Raw genomic sequence first — 16,515 nt, forward strand, 5'->3', positions numbered from 1 at the left:
TATGTTCGACTCTAGAATAGTTTGGTATATAGAGGACTGAATATACAGAGCTCATGACTAGATGGTCTGGTTCTGTGGCAGCAAAACAAGCCCAAATCATGATCCCTCCACCACCATGCTTGACAGTTAGAATGAGATATTTGTGCTGATAAGCTTTGTTTGGGTTTTTGCCTAACATAGCAAAATATCTCCACTTCTGTCTCATCTGTCTGAAAGTCTTTGTACCAGAAGTTTTGTGGTTTGTTCAAAACAATTTAGCAAGCCCAAGCTCTGCTGCTAACTGTCATAGGACAACCATTGGGGTATACCCTTGACACACATGCATTCCTATGCATGCAGTAGTGATCTGCTTAGATTTTCAAAGGACTGCAAAGAGTGTGAGAAAACTTTCTTTGTAACATGACTGTAAGAGCATCTCTATCTATCTATCCCCCCCCCCCCCAAAAAAAAGAATCCTCACCAAAACAAATATAACAAAAAATCACTGATGATGCAACATTTATTAAAAAAGAACCTTGTGCTTTTTTATCTTTATTTCAATTTCAAAAGATTGCAATGGCCTCTATAAATTGTTTTATATTCCCGACATCAAAGTGTCCTATAAAGATTCTATTAATATGATTTTTATAGAGTTGTATTTCCTATAATTGTTTTGACAAATAGCAGCTGCTTGGATTCCTGGAAAAAGCAGTAGATGGCAGTGTGAAACCAGAAATAATAATCTGCCAATACATCACACTCATCCAAAGATCAACAGCATGTATGTAGACATAAGGACTATAATTAGGTATGCATATATTATATTTTGCATTTCCACAATTTCACAGTCACATGATGTGAAACTCTTGTGATGCAGTTAAGGTTTAGCCCACTGTATACAACCGTGTAGTCCACCCACTACAAGAAAAAAAAAGAAAGAAAAAAAAGACATAAAAAGGCAACATATTACAGATGAACTTGTTGCCCTCTTTGAATACTCATGCTCCATCAGACCATGCTGCCCTGCTTTCACTGTTGGTAGTGTTGCTAGGCAATGATTCCTCTGTTGAGAAGCTCTTTGTGGCTGCCCTTTTGTTGCCATTCAGACAAAACTGTACATTTTGATTGTTTTACAAAGAAATATCCAGGTTTGTCATGTTCCTTTTTGAGAAAAATGTGAAGACTTCATTTCTCTGAGTGAAATGCAAAAAGTATGTGCCATGCTTCAACTAATTAAAGAGCCAAATTAGCGAGAGCATCACAGTGTGACAGTGAGTCATATTACAGGTGTTGCTTATTGGCACCTGCCTCTGTGCTATGTAGCTGTTGTGCAAGGCGGTGGCTGTTTGCTTGAGCCATCGTGCATCATTTGCACAGTGATTATATATCTTCCAAGCTATGAATAATGCACTGCAGTTGGATTTAATATCCACCCAGTCTTTCCAGTCTCAAACCCGCAAGCCCTCTTCGTGCAAGCTTGATAGACAGGTCTAACACCAACTAAGCTATTTAAGGGGTTGAAATAAGCACAGGATATTAAAGCATATCAGCAGGTAAAACCTACAGTGAATTAAAAGAGCAAATTTCTTTCTCTAGTTCGTGCTTTGCGCTTCTTCCTGTGAGTTTTGACATTTTGCAGTATATCATGAAAAACAGAAACTGCTGCTGAATGGATAAACGCCTGATAAACACATTATGGATTTTAAAAATTTTGATTATACTCTTAAGCCTCAGGATTTTTATATTTTATTTGCAGTACAACGAAAATTCTGTAAAGACTCTTCATCTGTGAGGCCAAATTGACCAACCTTGGCCTTTGAGAATAAGAGACAAAATTCTGAACTACAATAAGCCTTTTGTTATTGACTGTTGTCTGCATCTATCAGCTACAACTCCACTACATTCAGTGCAACAGAAATAAAGCACAGGAAACACCACATCTTTTTAGTTAGTCCCCTTAGTCAATGTGCCGTGCACTATAACCTTTAAAAATGGTTGATCTGCATTAATCTGCATGCAGTACATCTATAATGTATTTTACTGTTTACTACTTTGTCCATGATTTCTATTTTTTCTTACAAGACTTAAATGGTTAGTCAAATGGAGGCACTTTAGTCCCTCAAGTGTAAATACTGTATATAATAACAGCTTCCTTATAGCAGCTTCTAAAACCAGTGTTACAATGTGCTTTAATATTAGAAAACAATAAAAACAGAGATATTGGAAACATGGTAAAATAGCTGTAATTGTACTTTTCTTGCTAGAGGTTTAAACTTGGACACAGCTTAAAATATAGTCTTGATTCTGGGTTGGAAAAGCTATAAAACTATTCAATAAAAATCTTAAAATCGATCTCTTACAAAATTAAAAGCCCACGTGGCAATTCTCAGTGTGGTGTGATCTCTTTTCCTGGTTTTAGTTGCAATTTTAAACGCTCCCTTCAGAGTCACGTGATTTATTTCTGAAATCTTAGCAGTCATGAGACGAAGGTAAGTAGGTCATCTTCTGACTCTTTCGACTGGACCAACCATGGAGAGATTATTCAGGTGTTTTAAAAGATTTGCTAATGACCGAAACATTTGCCCTTCTTTGCCAAAACAGTCACATTTTTAACTTGCAGCGTACCATCTCTAAACTGCTGGATTCATCAGTCAGTTACTGCAAAACAGACAGCGAGCTGTGTTCTGCAGCGAGAGAGTTCTGCAGGTTATTCACAGCAGATACTTTCTGTTTATTTCATTTAAAAAAAAATCAGGGCAGAAGTGAAAGAACATACCAGGTCGCTGTCTTGCACAACGGCAGTAACGCGCTGTTATGCTGTGCAGAGACTCATCATTATAAACCTGCTCAAGATAATGGACATCCATATCCAAACTTTAGACCTTATACACTTATTATATTGTGTATATAAATGCCTTATATGCAGTTCAGGGCCCAGTATTTTTACATACTGCTGTTTCTCATGCTTTTCACACTGAAAACAAATGATACATATGTTGGATAGATGAAGGCACTCCACATCTTAAGGGATTTAAAGAAATGCTAATGTAGACTATCTCTGGCTTTATATTGGTCATAACTGTCACACTTTCTTTGATGGATATTCTAATCTCTAAGTAACCTTCTGTGAGAGTCAGAAACCTGCTCTTTAAAGATTCCCATAAAGCCTGCCAGCCCCCCTCCATGCAGCCATCATTAGTGTGTGTGTCTTTTTCTCTTCCAAATATTTCTGCTGCATATTGTTCCTGTTCTAACTGTATAATGTAAGTACATTTAAGCTGCATTGTGCTTTTTAAAACTGCGAGATTCCCGAGGCTGTGTAGCTTGCGCTGCTTTTGATCTTTCATTTTAAATGTAACATTTTTCTGATTGCAGCTGACACACATTCGGATGGAGCTTTCATTAAAAAGCTGCAGCCAGAAGAGTCGGTGGGACTTTAAGGTGCAGCTCAAAGTCCCAGACACAATGATCAGATAGAAAAGGCAGGAAAAGGAACAAATGCTGGGGAGGTTAAAGTTTCACATCATGTCAGATTGAAGGAGGCAAATGGGTTCGTTAAGGAGGGATTCAGCGTCCTTCTGCGGCATTATGTAACCATTCACTTAAATTAAATTATCTCTATATAATCTTAATGCTTCAGCTCATTGTGACCTTTATGGATATCCTGATAACTGTTTATCTGTGCCCTTTATACACTCAAAAAAATGAAACGTTGACTTTAATTAAAATTATTTTGTCAACAGGTTCCACAAAATTGCATTGTGTTAGTTTAAAGCAAAAATCTTTAGTTCATCTAATTTTAAAAAACTACTTAAGATTAACAAGACTTATTTAAGACTACCTTAATCAAGTTATGTTGTATGAACATAGATGATATATTTACAGGCTAGATCGTTTAGATTAGTTACTTCAACACATTTCTTATTTGTGGCAGTAAAATGTTAAATTTAAGTTAGATTAATTCAAATATTATATTTTCAGCCACCTTGTGCTTTACTAATTAGTTTTACATAAATCTATTTTGTCAACAGGTTCCACACAAATGAATTAAGTACATCCAACTTATTTTTTAAAATTTATTTTATTGCCAACACATTCAGTGAGCATTTGTGTAAACCCAGTCCAAAATAAAACACAACAGCTCATTAGGGTTAGTAATTAACAGTATGTAGACAGATGCAACATCAAGACTTTAAATTAAATGTCTGTATCTGCCAGAAATAGAAGAAAAAAAACCATTGAAGACCACATAACATGTTGATAAGATGACACTTGAGTTATGCACATGTGATGCTAGTAAGGTCTGTGGAGTGTTTTTTTTCTTTTAGTGTCTAAAATGGATAGCAAAGTTGCTATTTGCAATGTTTGCTTAGGGTCAGTCCAGTAACACAACGCCAATGAAGTGCTTTCCTTTAACAATGCAAAGTGAAGTGTCCACCTCAACAGCCATAATTAATGTAATAATAATAATAATGATAATAATAATAATAATAATAATAATAAATAGTCCACTGATATTAGCAATCAAAGAAAATTATATCACCATCCCAAATAAAACTTGAATAAAACATGCCAGCATTATTGTCTAACAATAAAACAGCTTGTCAGCGTTCAGGTTTTTTGCAACAGCACAGCAGTAACCATTTAACACTTGCTACTGTCAACGTTTATTTTACCAGTGTTTGGGCAAAAAACTTGAGTTGTAAACATTTTAACATGCAAACAATTGTTCATCTTTAAAAGTCCGCAAAATATACATTCATCCTGCATTCCTAACTTACCCTTATTCTTGTTATGTATTGCAATTACCTTTACAATGCACACAATGTAACACAAACAGAATATGAACATATTTCCACCTCATAACAATATGCCTTGAACGCTAATATACACACCACCCTTCAACATTTCTGATGCAGTATCATCCTTCAATTAAATCCTTTAAATCTCAATACTTTTGATTGTCTCTTACTAGCCCCCCCACAAGAGTAAAATCTCTCAAATTGTAGTAGTTTACAAACTTTTCAAAATTTCTCTTAAAAAATTTGGTTTAATACAGATAAAAAACTAAACTAAAATTACCAACCAATTATTCTTTGAAGAGGATGCTTGGGTCTTCATTCAGGTAAAAAGGTAGTGCCCTGAGGACACACTCCCTCCCATTTTCAATAGTTTGCTTCTGTAGAGAGTGGCAGAGATACAGGAAGAGAAAACAGAAATACTTTAGGATGACACACACTCACATTATACGCAAAATGAATGACATATTTACTGCAGAGATAGACATGTACACAAGACCAACTAATCATCACATGGACATGAATAGTTAACCTGTTGGGCAGGGTTTCCACCACATTATATATGTCCATAATGGAGGTATAGACAAACTAATACATCATTTTTTTTGCATTCAAAAACTGATCTTTAACATAAAAACATTCACTTCTGGTTTAACCTGAAATTGAGGGATAAGATTTTACTTATGTTTAGGTAATTTTAATTTTCCAAAGTACCAAACTTTGTCTTGCTTAATATAACTGTAAGTACACTGTGCAGCTACCATACACTAGCTGTTTAAATTTGAAAGTGATCTTATTAGCCATAATATTTTGCTACCAACAGAATAACACACCTGTGTGGCTGGGGCCAAAGTTCGTCTAATTTTCTCCCCTGCACCGCCTCCTTTTTTCTTGAAGACTTTTATGAGCTGGTCAGTGTATTGGTCAAGTTGTGCAAAAAGCCTTGGAACAAGTGGAGCAGTAGTAATCCTCACAAATTCTGCTTCCACCTGAAAACATGTCAACAAACACAACATACTGTACTGTAAATATACATACTATATGTACACATATACATACTTTATAACTAAAACTAATGTAGAAAGACCTCATTAAAGCTATCATTTTAACACAAACATTTACACAAAATGCTAATAGAGCCATTACAGCTTTTATTGTTATTTATCAAGTTCCAAAAAATATTGCTCACAGCTGATCTGAAAAGAATTTCATACCTCAGGCCCTTGAACTGCAACCTTTACAATGGTTCAGATCTGGAGAAGAAATAACAGGGGCATGGGATGGGTCACTAAAGAAAACTTAACTTATAAAACAGTTTTGTTTTTAAAAGTATAACAGTTCACATACCACATACAAGCTCAGCAGTACCACATACATCACATCAGTATAGGAGGGAGCAGGTAAAGCAGGATCTGAGATTTATAAAGTAAAACAAGAAATTCATTACTTAATTTCAAGAAGCAAATTATTGATTGAATTACAACTAAATAAAATACTACTCAGAAGAAAAGCAAGAGATTGACACTGCCATGTGCTAACTTTCTATAGAAGCAATTATCACCAGGTCTGTGGACCTCCATTGTTTGTCCACTCATATGTCGTGAATAATTTTATTTAAAAAGTTAAGTGTGTGATTTAACAAACTGTAATTTTTACATAATACAGATTACTGATAGAGCATAACAATGGTGTCACGGTGGCTTTCGTCCTTGACTTTTTGGATTTTAAATGTCACTTTATGCTATCCTTGCTATCCTATTCGATATTTACGACTCTCGGATTACAGTAAAGGAATCCCAAGAAAGTAAATGAAAAAATAACCCCTTGAAAAAATAACCCCATGAACCACTGTAGTTAATCCCTTAATAAAACAAAAAACAATAAAAATGTTACTTACACAGTCCACAAAATAAGCATGTCCAGAACCCAGTAAAACTAATGTAGAACAAGCGCACGCAAACGATATAACATGTTAGGGCTGGGCGATATGGCCTCAAATTCATATCGCGATATAATTTGAAGCATGTGCGATAACGATATATATCACGATATATTCTTTTCTTCTGTATAACGTATTTTCCACACTATAAGGCACACTTAAAATCCTTTAATTTTCTCAAAAATCGAGAGTGTGCCTTATGTATGAATTCTGGTTGTGCTCACTGACCTTGAACCGATTTTGGCGTGTAGAAATCTGTTAAAAAATGTTTTAGTACAACTTTGGTAAGCCTGCTGATGGACTGCTTGATGGATTGTCAGAGCATTACGGCTGCCGTAGTGAGGAGTAATCTGGGTCCAAAACTCCGTCCCCTTCAGGTCCCAAAGTCAAACGAACACTGAGAGTTAAAAACAGTCTAAATTCTTTCATCTTTAATTAAATCATCAGCGTTGCTGCTTTATCGGGTGTAACAATTAAGTTTAACATCCATGCAAACATGAAAACAGAATTTATTACATTTAACGGAGTTAGAAGTTAACAGGAAGTTAGCTCGCTAGTTTATACCTAAACATTTCATACCATGTTCTGACTGAGAGATTTTTGAAACTAATTAAAACGTACAGCTCTGCTACCACTTCCAACATAAATGAAGACAGAAAACTAAACAGCAGTGGCGTTTGCAGGGTTACCGAAGTTAGACTACCTGGTATATAATGTTGTGCTACGTGATTGCTAACGACACAGCTATGTTAGCATAACATTAGCACAGTGAAGCTGGAGGATGAACGGCAACTTTTTTTCCACTCGATAAAAGTTAACGTGAGGGATTCTGGTGGTTAGGGACAAATGCAATCGCATAGCAGGATGCTATACACGGGCCAAACTTCAGTCAGGAGAACATAATTTACTGATGATAATGGTTGTAGCCGCTGTGATACTTTCTACCAAAACAGGCGCAGCTTGATGACATCATCAACATGCGCTATCGCGATAGAGCGATATAGTCAAAATCTCTATCGTTGGCCAAATCTATATCGTTTCAATCGTATATCGTTTATATCGCCCACCCCTATAACATGTCTTGTAAGACAAACGCAAAATATAACCATGCTCGACATGTAGATACTACACAACATAGTCAAAGAAAAAACTGGTCTTACCTCTCAAGGAAACAGCAGCTTAGCGCCAAAACAAGGTTTTTAAGTTAAATTTGAAGTCTTGCGCATGAGCAAGCCCAAGCCGTGAAACCTTGTTGTTCTTCGCGGTTTCATTATAACTGTTTTTGCATTACTGCCACCTTGTGGACATACAAAGTATATCGATCCTAATTGACTTAACTTAAATGTTATGCCATCAAGTAACACATTGGCATTATGTACGTTGAATAATAGACACAATTACGTAGACTTGATTAGAAAAACATATGTTAACTTAACAAAAACATATATTTTAAGTAAAATGAAAATAAATAATTAATATACACTGAACAATCCACCTCATTCATTTTTTTGAGTGTAGCATGATTAGTTACCACACAGCAAGAAGCCTGGGGCATTTCTGTGTGGGTTTCCTACAGCTTCTCCAGTTTTTCCCCACAATCCAGAGACATGCAGCTTAGATCAACTGGTGATTCAAAATATACCGTAGATGTGAACTGGTTGTCGGTCTCTCTGCATTAGATCAGTGACCTGCCCAGGGCGTACCCTGCCGCTCTATCCATGACAGCCAGGAAAGGCTCCAACCCAACTGCAACCCTGAACTGGATAAGTGGAGGAAAATGGAGGGATGCATTATTTATCTGCACTTTCTCTAAAGCTGCAGTTTTCTAATGTCATTCATTAGAAATTACAAATGATCTCTGTATAAAATTTCAATATCTCAGCCAATAGAAGAGCTGAATTATAGATCAGGTTATGACCAAACTGAAATTACAAACTTAAAATAAAATAGCTTCTTATTTTACATCCGCTTCCCCTGTAAAAGCAAAACAAAACAAAAAACATAATCTGTAAAAGTACAGTACAATTTACTGAAGGAATTTTCCATGTAAATTTTTATGGATTTGTTTAACCACACATTGAAATGTACCATTTATGATATAAGAAGGACAGAATAACAGGTTACCTTTTGTGATATTGATCTCACATATGAATCATGTGATCAGGATAAGGAAAACACAAGATAGCCCCAGTGTTGTTAAAGGTCATTAGAAAAAGGCAGAAGTTGGCTAAAGCTTTAAAATCACCTGTGAGGATATAAAGCTTATTTTAACTGTTGTGCAGAACAGTAACAGATTCTTGAACCAATTCTCTGAAGCCACTGACCCCTTTCATCCAGTAATTTTACTGAGTGTGTCAAAGTGAACGTACATTATCTGCTTTATACTCCGGGCCACATTTGTCAAGATGATGCTGAATGTGATGTGAATGATGTCTTGTGGCCTGACCCTACAAAGAACAAAAGATTTAGCTGAGTTTTTGTTTTCTCACTGAGGTTTTTCAAGAAAATTAAATGAAAAGTTGTGTGGTAGAGAGATGTCTTCAGAATAAATGCTGAATAACTCCATATTTTGCATATACTTGAATACTTCTACACATCTGTGTTTACAGTACTTTTTTTTTTTAAAGTTGACTGAATTGTTTCAGCTAGTGATGGGTAACAGTTTAAATTTTACTGTAAAAAAAAGGAATAAACCATAGCAGTATTAAACACTGGGAACAGACTGCACTGTTCAGCTTGTAGCACTGTAAAGTTTGTCTGCTGGTTGCAAATGGGATTAACTTTATAAAAGTTATGGGAAAAGTCAAAAGCAGTAAGCGAGTTCTTTGTGTTCATTGTGTTTTGCTCACGTGCAGAGATTCCCGCCGTTGGCCACAACAGCTTGAACTCCTTCATCAACTGAGCCTCGCCCACAGTGAAGCTGATCACATTCAGAGAGGCTAAATGGCACTGTGATGCTGCACAGATCAAGAGTGAAGAATTAGACAGCGCTGCATCTACAGCTCTTTTTGCACTGTGGTATTTATAGATTTCACAAATGAGCCGGAAAATAGTGCGATGCACAGGAGAAAAAAAACAGATGTTTAGAGGCTTATTGATTTTAGGTTGAACTTCAAATTTCTGCTTTTCTTCCACACCCTGGTCTTTTGCTTTATAATGATAATAGCTGGGCGTGTTTTCATTAAGAGGAGCTATTTCTGGAAGTGCTGTACACCTTTACAAACATGCAAAACCATGGCAACTACACTTAGCTAGATGTGTTTTAATATAACTGTCATCAAAAAGCTGAGTGCAGGGCTTTTGATGGGTGTGGAGATGCTGTGTGCGGGTAGTTATATAGACTCACTCCAAATCAAGACTGAAAAAAACGTTAAAATTCAATTATTTAACTTTCTGAGCTAAGCTGAAAGACACATGTGAAGGATAGTGCTGTGATTCGATGCGGTGAGAAAAGCAAAGCGTGGCGCTTCGCTGCTGCCATATTTTCCCTACAGATACACAATTTGGGCGGGCTGTTCACAGACTCTACTGATGACCACTGAACATGACAAGTGATTCTCATCTGAGGAGCACTGCAGAGAATCAAAGTGACTTTGAGGCCCTAAGCCCTCCTGCCAACACAATGGATGTGTCAGTCACATCTGCTGCTTCATAGACAAACAGAGACAAAGGACACAAAGATATCAAATTGTTTTTGGATCCTGGTTTTAAAGGTTACATTTAGCATTTACGCCTACTTTTAATTGTTCTCATCGATACAATAATTTCTGTGAAATGCTGCAGTGTGTCTGCGTCGGGGAAAAACGGAAAAAAAAATTGTTCTAAAATAATTCACTTTATTTTTTCTCTTTGTTATATAAGTTATATAAGATTTTTTCCGAGACACTACAGAAATCTCTCAAGGCTTACTTAAGGTTTATTTCTTTGCCTCACACTAAATCCAAGTGGCCCACATGTTCACACAGTCCACAAAGTCAAGCTCAGCACAGTAGATCAGCTGATCTCAATGCCAGCCCACCTGAGCTGAGAGCTCAGCTGATGCCCTTAGTTAACTTCAGGTATAGCACACTAATTAAGCTAATTATCCTTATACATGCTTATATAGTTGCAGCACATCTGCAGGCCACTTCGCAGCCCACCTCCACCTTTTATTCTTTCTCTTAATTAGTGTCATGGCAACTCGATGCATTTTGAAGGTGCAGATGTGGTCAACACTGAAGTTCAAGCTGAGCTTCAGAATGGGGAAGAAAAGTGATTTAAGTTAGTCTGAAGGTGAAACAGTTGCAGGCAGGCAGGTAGGAGTATGTCAGAAACTGTTGAACTACTGGGATTTTCCCATATAACCATCTTTAGAGTTTACAGAGAATGGTCTGAAAAAGAGAAAATATCCAGTTGTCTGGGTGAAAATTTCTGGTTGATTAGTCTGGACTGGTTTAAGTCTAGGGAACAGTGACTCAAAAAACCCACTTGTTACAGCCAAGCAGAAGAGCATCTCTGACTGTACAACACATTAAACCAATGTACTAATTGAACTAGAGCAGCAGAAATCCACACTGGGTGTCATTCCTGTCAGCTAGAACAGGAAATGAGGCCAGAATTCACACGGGCTCGCCAAAATGGGACATTCTCTGAGTCTTGAGTCATGATTTCAGGGTGAGAATTTGGTGTAAACATGAAAGCATTGATCTGTGCTCAACAGTTCAGGATGGTGATGTTGTAATGGACTGGTGGATATTTTCTTTGCACACTCTGGGCCTCTTACTACCAGCTGAGTATTGTCCGAACACCACAGCCTGACTGAATATTCTTGCTGACCATGTCCATCCCTTTGGGACCACAGTGTTCTCTTCTTTTGATGGATGCTTCCAGCAGGATATAGTACCGTGCCACAAAGCTCAAATTATCTCAAACTAGATTCTTCAACATGAAAATTTGTTCACAAAGAGCCTCCACAATCACCAGATGTCAATCTATATATGACATCTGATATAATTCCTTGCTCTAGAACAAATATCAAAGTATAGTGTACTATTATTAGAAGTCGGCCATCTTGGATACAACTTTTGTTTTTTCAATAGGAAGAGGGCCATGTGACACATCAAACTTATTGGTAATGTCACAAGAAAAACAATGGTGTGCTTGGTTTCAACGTAACTTTATTCTTTCATGAGTTATTTACAAGTTTCTCTTTGTTCACAGCCATTGACATGTCGAAGAGGTTAACACGTGAGGAGCGGATCGAAATTGTGTTGATATCTGGTGAACGCAGTAACCGGGTCATTGCAGCAGATTTCAATGCAAGACACCCTACGAGACCACCCATCTCCCATGCTACAGTTAGCAAACTGCTTGCTAAGTTTCGTGAAACTGGTTCAGTGTTGGATTTGCCAAAATGTGGACGCAAGAAAACTGTCACTAATGAAGAAACATCAGTGGCTGTCCTAGCTTCATTCAGCAAGAGCCCACAGCGTAGCACTTGCCGCATGTCACTGGAGAGTGGCATTAGTCGAACATCCCTTCGGCGGATATTAGCTACTCACAAATGGCACCCTTACAAACTCCAGCTACTGCAGCATCTCAACGAGGATGACCCAGATCGGCGCACAGAATTTGCAGAATGGTCAAAACTAAAATTGGAACAGGACCCTCAGTTCACGCAGAAGATTTTGTTCAGTGATGAGGCAAACTTTTATGTGAATGGTGAAGTTAACAAACAAAACCACTGCTATTGGTCTGACACTAACCCACATTGGATGGATCCCTCCAAGACTGTTGGAACAACAAAAGTGATGGTTTGGTGTGGTATATGGGGTACAACGATAGTGGGTCCATTCTTCATCAATGGAAACCTCAAGGCCACTGGATATTTGAAATTGCTACATGATGATGTGTTTCCCTCTTTATGCACTGAAGCTGGCACGTTCCCTGAGTTTTTCCAGCAAGATGGTGCACCACCACATTATGGGTGCCAGGTCTGAGCATTCCTAGATGAACAGTTTCCTGGAAAGTGGATTGGTCGTCGTGGGCCAGTTGAATGGCCCCCAAGGTCTCCCGATCTGACCCCCTTAGACTTTTATCTTTGGGGTCATCTGAAGGCAATTGTCTATGGTGTGAAGGTACGAGATGTGCAGCACCTGAAACTACGGATACTGGATGCCTGTGCTGGCATTTCTCCTGCGGTGTTGCTATCAGTGTGTGAAGAGTGGGAGAAGAGGGTTGCATTGACAATCCAACACAATGGGCAGCACATTGAACACATTTTATAAGTGGTCAGAAACTTGTAAATAACTCATGAAAGAATAAAGTTACGTTGAAACCAAGCACACCATTGTTTTTCTTGTGACATTACCAATAAGTTTGATGTGTCACATGGCCCTCTTCCTATTGAAAAAACAAAAGTTGTATCCAAGATGGCCGACTTCTAAATGGCTACCATGGTCACCACCCATCTTGAGGAGTTTGCCCCCTCACATATACTAATGTGCCACAAACAGGACTTTAATATCACCAACCATTCCCATTTTATTACAGTGTATCCATATAAATGGCCCACCCTGTAGTAGGAGCACTATGAGTTAATGCAGCACACCATCTATTGATAATGACTGTTTCATCAGGCATATGAAAGGGAAAGTGAACTACAAGCTAATCAATACTCTGAACTTGTAAAACTCATAGCGAGAGCTGATTCATATTTTGAAAAATTAATCCCACATTTTTTTTTGCACCAACACAAAAATAAACCAGCAAATAAAAATAAAAGTTGAAAAGCAGGGCTATTCTGTTGTGTAAAACACTGCTGACCACTAATGGCCGAAAGTGTGAATTATTCTTAGAAACAGTCTGAGATGATCGTGACCTACGGAGCTTTTAAAAACACCATAAACAGACATGCAGCAGAACATCTGCTCAGCAGTCGACGTCCTTGACATCTTGTTTGGTGCAAGCAGGTTAGCGAGCTGCAGCCTGACTGACTGATGCTGGATGGGGCCCTCAGTGTACACACCCATATGTCTCTGTCACTAAAGCATCCGAGTCTGTGGGAGCATTTGAGCCTATGCATATTGCACTGGATTTTAAATACACTACAATAAAGGAACAGAGCCAGGATTTGCTGTGGGTTTTGTTTGAAAATTGTGGATTAAGGACACTATAACTGTATTCTTTTCCAGTTTTTAGAGTAATCTTGTGGAGGACATGGAAAAAAAAACTTGTCTGCTCACAGTGGCGACAGATTGAGATGATCCCACCGGATGATGACCCTAAAAATAAGCAAGTGTACAGGACTTGGTGGTAGTGGAGTGATATAATCTTTTATTCAAGCACAAAAAAACATGTAATAAGCCTCCTTTACATGTAGAAATTCAGCAGATGCAACATGCAGCAACGTGACCTTGAATTATCAAAAGCAGAAATGCTGCACCAAAATGTTACTGATACACTTTAAAGCATTCTGCAGCAAGGATGTGGTGAAACCGAAATCTGATTAATGATGCATTTATTAAAAGAAATTACTGTTTTCCACAAAAAAAATCCCTGAAATTATTTTCCAGGCAGCACGACTGGTTCGCACTATATTTAAAAATATAGACTTTTTTATGTTCCCTTGCTCCATTTGGTAATAACTATCCTATGCCTCCTCGATTGGAGCTGTAAAACTAATAGAAGTGGTGTTACATAAGAGATTATCCTAACTCTTATCTTTTCTTTGCCATTCGTTATAGAAAATCAAGTTCTCCATAGAAATTACAACAACAAAAAAAGTCTCTCCTGTGGTCTTTTGAAGCAAATGTCATGTTTGTCCCTGTGGAAACAGGCTCATCAAAGGCTCGGGCTATTCAAGGTATAGGCCTATAATGTGTCCTGGTGTTGTGTCAGCACTTCTGTAACTTTAGGTGAGGGTTGGAGAGGGAAGGGGGGTCTGGCGGTAATATGACCTTGTTTTGCCATGCAGCAGCCACAGCACAATGCTGCACAACTCCACCGGCAGCAATTGTGAGAATCTGACGGATGCTCCACCTTCCAAATGGCTCGAGCTGCATTGCTAACACTTCTTCCGTGCAGCTCTCTCTGCGGAGTTTAAATGTAGAGGCATGACTAAACAAGAGCTTCCTGCCACACTGCTATTGATAATTAGGACTCATAATTTATGACTCACAACTTGCATTGTATATGCCATTGAGCCTGCTGCTGAGTAAAGCCTTCCTTCCAGCAGCAGCAGCAGCAGCAGCAGCAGCAGCATTCAGGCTGTTCTCTTACTGGCACAACATGAGCTCAGGGAGGCTTTCTTTAGCATCCTGCACTGGGTTTCACACCTATAAGAGCTGCACCGAAACATGTATGCAGCACGCTACAGCTTGCTGTGAGGGAGAAGCAGATGCCACTTCTACCTCATATCTGCACGAAGTTTGATTCATTTGAACACTTTTTAGAGGCTTGGTACTGCAAAGCTCTGTGGAATTTCACAATAAAGGTATATTCAATATAAATTATTATTTTACTTACTTCCTGTCTTATAAATCCTTAACCCCTCATCTTGTGTGAGCCCATGCGAAGGCTGGAAGCAACTAACATAGAGAGGGTGAAAGAAAAAGAATCTGAATGGGGGTAAATGCTTGCTTACAGCATAACAATAAGTGGAAGGTTTCATAAGATTATCTGAATCATGGTGGGCGGCATGGTGGAGCAGTGGTTAGCACAGTTGCCTCACAGCAAGAAGGTCCTGCATGGGTTCAAATCCACCATCTGGCTGGGGCCTTTCTATTTGGAGTTTGCATATTGCACAGGTTCTCTCCTTCAGTCCAAAGAAATGAAGGTAGTGGGGTTAGGTTAACTAGTGATTTGAAGTTGCCAATAGATGTGATGTGAGTGTAAATGGTTTTCTGTCTCCATGTGTTAGCCCTGCAACAGACGGGTGACCTGTCCAAGGCGTACCCTGCCTCTCGCCCTGTTGCAGCTGCGATGGGCTCCAGCCACACTACCACCCTGAAGAGGATGCATGGATCACAGCTTTGGTCTTGAATGTAACCACACCTCAACCTGACACCTTTATGAGAATTTAAGGTGACATTAGTGCATCACCACCATCACCAAAATAAAGAATGGGGAATTATCTTTTGTTTGAATATTCCATCAAAATGTCCCACATCTGAGATAAAGTGCAACTCATCTCGAAGATGAGTTAGAGACTGTATTCTGTATGATTCTTCAGTATGCCTGTCCCTTTTAAATGCTACTGCATTTAACACATATGCCCGAGCTTATGTGGAGGAGGCTTAATGCTTGAGGTTTAATCCCAGTAAAAACTGAGCCCTATAGTGGATTTCAAATGTGTGCTAAAATATTCAAATGCCTTATGACAATATCACTTCACTGCATGGTTTTCAGACAAAAAAAAAGGGGGGGGGGTCTTTGATTTTTTTTGGTCACATTTGTAGATTTTTCTTTGATTTCACGCAGGAGCAAAAAAAGGGAAAAAAAAGGAGGGAGGGGTGAGACAGACAGACAAGACAGACAGAAATGTCGAGGCAAAAATGAGACAAATTTAGCTGCAAGACTTTGCTAAAATGATAGATCACCCACATGTTTATCTTCAGTAACAAGGCAGCAGCGGCGGCGGCGGCAGGAGCGTGTAAGGAGTGTAGTTTGTGCGCGATCTGAGCTGATGTGGAGCAGCCAGAGACGCACAGGCGTTCTGAATCCTCTGTGGTCATGCATGTAGAAAAACAGAGGGGGTGAATCTGAGGCACCCTTATCAGTGGCAACCATGTGTACGCAGTGGGCAGCGTGATGGAGCTG

The 16,515-nt window shown here is 38.5% G+C and overlaps 1 long non-coding RNA gene across 1 annotated transcript; it reads right to left on the reverse strand.

The window, feature by feature from the left end:
- Positions 1 to 5,992: 5,992 nt before the first annotated feature.
- On the reverse strand, positions 5,993 to 7,947 carry LOC134641209 (uncharacterized). The gene is made up of 3 exons (XR_010095510.1): positions 7,878 to 7,947; positions 6,126 to 6,190; positions 5,993 to 6,031 (listed from the first exon to the last, which is right to left on the reverse strand). It is a non-coding gene; the product is annotated as an uncharacterized LOC134641209 (long non-coding RNA).
- Between the last annotated feature and the right edge of the window lie 8,568 nt (positions 7,948 to 16,515).

The sequence above is a fragment of the Pelmatolapia mariae genome, linkage group LG14 (assembly GCF_036321145.2).
Source record: "Pelmatolapia mariae isolate MD_Pm_ZW linkage group LG14, Pm_UMD_F_2, whole genome shotgun sequence".
Lineage (NCBI taxonomy): Eukaryota > Metazoa > Chordata > Actinopteri > Cichliformes > Cichlidae > Pelmatolapia > Pelmatolapia mariae.